The sequence below is a fragment of the Columba livia genome, unplaced genomic scaffold (assembly GCF_036013475.1).
Source record: "Columba livia isolate bColLiv1 breed racing homer unplaced genomic scaffold, bColLiv1.pat.W.v2 Scaffold_148, whole genome shotgun sequence".
In the NCBI taxonomy this organism is placed as follows: Eukaryota; Metazoa; Chordata; class Aves; order Columbiformes; family Columbidae; genus Columba; species Columba livia.
The window spans coordinates 347,234-354,674 of record NW_027043044.1 but is presented as its reverse complement, the minus strand read 5'-3'; the positions used below and the strand labels follow the sequence as shown (position 1 = coordinate 354,674).

Here is a 7,441-nt window from a genome sequence, read left to right as displayed (position 1 = left end):
CAATTCCGGTTCCTGTGGTTCGATGTCTGCTTCCAGGTGGCAATTAATCCAAAGTGCCGTGTTAGTATTATTACAGTTCGTTGCAATGCCTCTGCATCAACCACTATTTGAAACAGTCGTGTGATGCTGCTGTAGTCATCAAGGAAGACACCAACCAAGCATGTGTGGAACGTTTTTTCCAGAGACATCGTAGTTAGGCGTATAGATGGTCAGTCATGTTGGCTAAAGTAATCCACATGTTAGTCTTTGTCTGTGCAGGCATCCAAAACACAGCAGCTGCAACAATCATTGTCAGGAAGATAACACAGGTTTCATGTGGGTTGTCTTGGCTGTATTTGTGGGCAGTGTGCTGATTTTAGTTATTGGACCTGCTGTGTTAGCATGGGAAGTTACTGGGGGGTTGTGGAAAATTACAGCCGATGGGTGTAAGAACAAAGCACAGGAACTGGTGGTTTGGCAACAGTATCTTGTTATAGTCGCGCGAAGCTCTCCTAACACGAAAGGCATGTAGTTACAAGGACCTAAGATAAGATATGCATGCTTTCTTACTAACCTATCATGAGCTCAGCTTTTGTAATATGTATGAGCTAATTAGTTGGTATACCAATCAGTATAATCCACGATAGTAGTTGTAATGTATGTAACAGTATAAAAGGATTGTGTAGAGAACAATAAAGTGGACACTTTGCTTGCATCAAGTTGCGTCCCCGTCTCTTCATCGCGGCAAATGGTGACCCCGACGTGATCTTCGGTGAAGACTCCGCCGGAGGCTGATAATCACCTATCTGGTGGCGTGCTGCGAGTCCCGCAGAACTGGGAACGCTGCTACAAGGAGCAGGGAAAAGCCGGCTACTGAAGTCATCACCCCCGTCTGGAACGAGAGGTGAGCTGCGGGAAACTAGCAAAATGGGGAATCAGACGAGTTCCCCTGAAAGAGACGTTTATGAGCTAATGAAAGCTTTACTTCAGAAGCATGGGGGAAAAACCCTTTCGGGTCAGGACCTCAAGCTGATCCTTAAATGGGTCCAGGTTAAGATCCCTACAGTTACTGCTTCTTCGATTTTTACCCGGGAACTTTGGGACGATGTAGGGGTGAAATTATGGGATGCAGCTACCTCTGGAGATGAGGAAGCGCAACGTATGCTCCCACGATGGAGAAAAATTTTTGAGGCTGTGAAAGCGCAAGAGCAGAGCCAACGAGGTTCAGAAGGGGAGACAAAGCCCTCTGCACCATCATTACCGTCACCACCCCCCTTGGCCTGTGCAGCGGGGTATCCCCCGGAGGATGATCCCTTTGATCCCGGACCTGTTGATCCCGAAAAAGAACCCGATCTTTTCCCTCCTGATCCTCATAATGCCTGGGGAGAGATCAAACGCCAAGCCTTAAAGGAGGGGGAGTTAGAGATAGCAAGGACTATAGTAGCGCCTGTTATATATCAAGGAAGGGGGGGGGCGGCTCAATGGGAAGCATTATCCTTCTCAGTGATTAAGGAGTTGCGTCGTACGGCTACCGAGCACGGGTTGTCTTCTCCTTATTTTGCAAGCCTTTTATCTTCTGTATTCGATACATATGTCATGACCCCACATGATTTAAAATCTCTCGCGCGATTGTTATTAACCCCGACGCAATATACAATGTGGGAGTCTCAATGGAGAACGGGGCTGCAGACAATTTTGTTGGGGTATGCGGGACATGCGAATGCTGCCCTAGCTGCCTTAACCATAGAACATCTTACTGGGACTGGGCAACATGCAGACCCGGCCGGACAGGCAAGGGATATCCCCCGAGAAGCCTTAGAAGCAGTCCGGGAGGAAGCGAAAAAGGCTTTATTGAAAGTTCCTGATTCTCAAAAGCCTCAGAAAGCGTTTACTAATATCACCCAAGAGCCCCGAGAGCCGTATATGCAATTTGTAGACCGCTTGAAACAAGCCTTAGATCGGCAAGTAGATAATACCGAGGCTCGAGATATCCTATTACTTAAATTAGCAGTGGAAAATGCCAACGCTGATTGCAAAAAACTTTTAAAATCGCTTCCAAACCAAAATCCTACTTTGATTGAGATGATTGAGGCGTGTAACAGAATTGGCACTATGGATCATAAATATGAAGCGATGGCTGCTGCCTTTGCGGCCATGCGCGGACCTGTGGGAAACAGTAAGCAACAGAACTGTTTCGGTTGTGGGAAGCCAGGTCACTTTAAAAGAGATTGTCGCAGCGCGGGGGGAGGAGACCCCCAGCACCTGGTATTTGTCCCAGATGCCAGAAGGGACGGCATTTTGCAAACCAATGTAAATCTAAATATGATGTGAATGGGCATCCCATACCGGGAAACCGGCAGTGGAGCGCGAACCCGCGGCGCGTGCAGACACAAGTTCCGCGGCCACCCTCAACGCCCCTGCAAGCGCGGGGGGAGGAGCGGGGGACCGGAGGGTTTCCAGTCTCTCTCCCGCAACAGCAGGGAGCGCCGGCCTGGACTTGGCAACCGCCCACACAGTAACGCTGCTTGATTCCTCTGTTCACTTACTGCCTACCAAAGTTGCAGGCCCTTTGCCTCCTCAAACGCAGGCTTTATTATTGGGAAGATCATCCACCACCCTGTCAGGGCTTTTTGTATTGCCTGGAGTAATTGATCCTGACAGTAATTCCGAAATCAAAATTATGGCTTGGACCCCATTTCCTCCTTGCACAGTACCAGAGGGAAGTCGTATTGCTCAATTGATACTGATCCCTAAGGAGGACTATGTCTCAATCCCTGACCAAATGCTCCCGCAGAGACAGGGAAGCTTTGGGTCTACGGGAGAACCACTAATTTTATGGGCTCAAGCCATCTCACAAAAGCGTCCTATATGTCAATGTACCCTCATTTGCAGAGGTCAGCAAGTCGTGTTGAGTGGAATCATTGATACAGGTGCAGATGTTACCGTTATTTCTCAAGCGAAGTGGCCTTCTAGGTGGCCTTTAGCTGATATCTCTCAGACGTTAGCAGGGATTGGGGGGTGCGGAGCTAGCCGCCAAAGCGCAGAAATAATACAAGTTCAAAATTCAGAAGGACAAGTTGCCTCAGTCAAACCGTTTATCTTACCAGTACCTATGGTCTTGTGGGGACGTGATGTGTTGTCTCAGTGGGGGGTGTCTATCCAGACACATTTTTAGGTGGGGCCATTGAGGGGCGTGAAACCCCAAAGTTAACCTGGAAGACAGACACTCCTATTTGGATTGATCAATGGCCCCTGCCACTGGAAAAACTTCACGCCCTCCAAGAAATAGTTAACGAACAACTATCTATGGGACATATTGTACCCTCAACGAGTCCGTGGAACTCGCCTATCTTTGTTATTAAAAAACTGACTGGCAAGTGGCGCCTGCTCCATGACCTCAGAAAAATTAATGACGCTATGGAAGATATGGGGGCCCTGCAGCCTGGGCTTCCATCACCTACCATGATCCCTCGAGATTGGCATTTAACTATCATAGACCTCAAAGATTGTTTTTTCAACATTCCATTGCATCCAGATGATGCCCCTAAATTTGCCTTTTCTGTACCAAGCGTCAACATGCAAGCTCCTTTGCAAAGATATCAGTGGGTTGTGCTACCGCAGGGAATGAAAAATAGCCCTACAATATGCCAATGGTATGTAGCAAAGATACTTAGTCCTGTCAGAACTGCAGTGCCTGCTGCATTGTTATATCATTATATGGATGACATCCTAGTGGCAGCACAGCACCATGAAGTCATGGAGGAAGCTGTAGCCCTTGTCGTGGCTGCTGTAAAATCAGCAGACCTCTGTATTGCACCAGAAAAAATTCAAAGAATGCCACCTTGGAAATACTTAGGATGGCGTATAAGGGCTCAGACTGTTACCCCGCAACCCTTACAGATACAGGCAAATGTAAAGAACTTACATGATGTACAAAAACTGCTGGGTACAATCAATTGGGTCAGACCATTGTTAGGAATCAGTAATGCGGACCTTCGTCCCCTATTCGAAATGCTTAAAGGAAGCTTGGATTTAAACGCTCCGCGAACTCTTAGTCCTGAAGCCATAGCTTCCTTGCGTAAAGCTGCAACAGCAATTGCCTCCAGACAAGCGCATCGATGGGAACCAGAATTGCCTTTTCAATTAATCATCCTTAATCCTGCTAGACAGCCTTATGCGCTTATTTTTCAATGGGACTGCCAGAAAACTGACCCTTTACTAATCATTGAATGGATTTTTCTGCCTAACCAAGCCACAAAGACGATTTCTACCCAACATGAGATGTTTGCATCTTTAATCATCAGGGCCAGACAGCGATTACTTACCCTGGCGGGCACGGACTTTGCCCTCATATGTATGTCAATAACAACTGTTTACCTGCAATGGCTACAACAACAATCAGATGCACTAGGTATAGCCCTGACTGGCTATGCAGGCCAACTCACTTCTCATCCGCCTTCTCACAAGCTGTTAAGCATTGATTTTCACCTTTTACCTGTTCCAAAGCGGAGTGACCAGCCTTTACAAGCCCTTACTGTATTCACAGATGGGTCTGGCAAATCTCACAAGTCTGTTATCCTTTGGTGGGATGAACATCGGGAACGGTGGAGCTCAGATGTTGAGACTGTACAGGGTTCTCCTCAAATAGTAGAATTATCTGCAGTTGTTCGAGTGTTTCGAAAATGGTCTATTCCTCTCAATATAATCACTGATTCTGCTTATGTTGCAGGAATTGTTAGCCGAGCAGAAGCTTCTGTGCTACGGGATATTTCTCATGCGGCACTGTTCAATCTGTTACAAGAACTCATTTTCCTGTTAGATTCCCGCCTTCACCCTTATTTTATTATGCATGTCCGATCTCACACTTCTCTACCTGGTTTTATTGCAGAAGGGAACCGACAAGCGGATTTGCTTACGCTACCAGTGCAGGTGTTACCAGATCGATTAGTGCAAGCTCGACTCAGCCACTCCTTTTTTCATCAAAATGCTGCAGGCCTTAAGCGTCAATTTGACCTCACTATACAACAAGCCCATGATATCATTGCGGTGTGTCCTGATTGTCAAAGGCACTCTTTCCCTTCTATAGCAGAAGGAGTTAACCCCAGAGGGCTACAAAGCCTTCAACTCTGGCAAACAGATGTCACTCATTTTGCTGAATTTGGTCGTCTAAAGTTTGTTCATTGCTCTATTGATACATTTTCCGGAATGTTATTTGCCTCCTGTCATGTAGGAGAAAAAGCACGCGATGTGCGAAAACATCTGATGCGCGCCTTTGCTACTTTGGGGGTACCCTCTCAAATTAAAACTGACAATGGCCCCGCATATGTATCTAAAACCTTGACGACCTTTTTTGCCTCTTGGGGTATATCACACATTACAGGTATCCCTCATTCTCCTACGGGGCAAGCTTTGATAGAACGAGCTCACCAAACCTTAAAACGTTTGTTATTAAAACAAAAAGGGGGAATAGGGGCTGCTACACCAGAGGAGCGCTTACAGAAAGCCTTGTATGTTTTTAATTTTTTGAATTGTTCCCTGTTAGACAGCAATCCTCCAGTAGTTCGTCATTTTAGCACAAACACCCTTTTTGAACCCAAGATTAAGCCGCCAGTATTGATCCGGGACCCCGAAACAGGTAAAGTGATGGGACCCTATCCCCTTGTTACATGGGGTAGAGGTTATGCTTGTGTTTCCACAGAGAGAGGTCCTCGCTGGATCCCGGCAAAGAACGTGAGACCCTTCCGAGAAACATTGCAACGGCAGTCTTCTGATAACGCTCCAGAACCTGCGTTCGATGAGGAGAACGTTGCTCCCGAATGAATTCCGTCTCAGAAACAGATAAGCGAGAGTTTCAATGTCCAGACTGCGAAGTGTGCAATTTCTGGATCCTTAGAATTTGTGCTGACTGCGAAAGACCACAGTGGGTAAATAGGTGCCGCGTAAAACGGTGGTGTGACTATTGTTTGCAGGATTATCAAGGGCTCTTACAGAGGCTGTCAGTGGAAACTGGAATTGAGGGCGATAGAACTCGCTCCTATCAGGAAAAATTAGAAAAATGGCATAGATATATTTTTGAGCAATCAAATATTGTCCTTTGGAAAGCCATTGAATGTGATAAATCTGTTCCAGTACCACAGACCTGGGAAGTAAACCCCGATAAGTGGGAGGAAACAAAAAGGAGGTGTCGGAAAAAGAGAAACAGAAGGAAGACTAAGAGCCTGCAGGAATGGGCCAAGTATTAATCTTTTTGTTAAGTACTATAAGCTTAGGTCTTAGCTTTGATTTACATCATGTTGACCCTCGTACTAATGTGTGGCTCACGTGGGCAAATCGTACTGGGACCACAGACTTTTGTCTGTCCCTGGCGCAAGTAAGCGATCCGTTTAGAACATGTTTAATTGGGTACCCATATGTACACCTAGACGATTTTCGAGGTTACGTTAACACGACATCTGACATTTTGTCAGGATTAGCTCAAGATGTAGATAGCTTACGACATGTAGTCTTACAGAATCGTGCTGCCATAGATTTCCTTTTACTAGCCCACGGACATGGATGTCAAGAATTTGAAGGAATGTGTTGCATGAATCTATCTGATCACTCTGTGAGCATTCATAAACAGATTGCAGAACTACGAGAAAGGATTCACAATGTGCAGGAAGGAATGGATGGACTCGATGGGTGGCTAGCTTCTTGGGGAATTACAGGGTGGATAAAAGATTTACTTAAACAGGGAATTTTGATCCTTTTAGTAATTTGTGTATTATTACTAACGATTCCATGTATTTTGCAGTGCTTACAAAAGTCGATAACCGCTTCAGTAAATAAGATTTTTCTTGTACAAGCACAAGACCTCCCGAAAACTCCCAGTACAGAAGCAAGACGTCCTCGAACTGGTTGGGCGCCGACCTTGGGAAGAAGCAAATGTTTGAAAACAAAAAGGGGGAGATGTGGGTTGTCTTGGCTGTATTTGTGGGCAGTGTGCTGATTTTAGTTATTGGACCTGCTGTGTTAGCATGGGAAGTTACTGGGGGGTTGTGGAAAATTACAGCCGATGGGTGTAAGAACAAAGCACAGGAACTGGTGGTTTGGCAACAGTATCTTGTTATAGTCGCGCGAAGCTCTCCTAACACGAAAGGCATGTAGTTACAAGGACCTAAGATAAGATATGCATGCTTTCTTACTAACCTATCATGAGCTCAGCTTTTGTAATATGTATGAGCTAATTAGTTGGTATACCAATCAGTATAATCCACGATAGTAGTTGTAATGTATGTAACAGTATAAAAGGATTGTGTAGAGAACAATAAAGTGGACACTTTGCTTGCATCAAGTTGCGTCCCCGTCTCTTCATCGCGGCAGTTTCACGTTTCGTGCTGGCAACCATTGCAGCTCTTGATCTGTAAAAACATAAGCATAACCTCTCCCCCAGGTTATCAATTGGTGTGGCCTTTTCCATTGA

The 7,441-nt window shown here is 45.9% G+C and overlaps 1 long non-coding RNA gene across 1 annotated transcript; it reads left to right on the top strand.

Annotated features, from left to right (window-relative positions):
• The first annotated feature begins 312 nt into the window (after positions 1 to 312).
• On the top strand, positions 313 to 6,026 carry LOC135577831 (uncharacterized). The gene is made up of 2 exons (XR_010469358.1): positions 313 to 883; positions 5,678 to 6,026. It is a non-coding gene; the product is annotated as an uncharacterized LOC135577831 (long non-coding RNA).
• Positions 6,027 to 7,441: the final 1,415 nt, after the last annotated feature.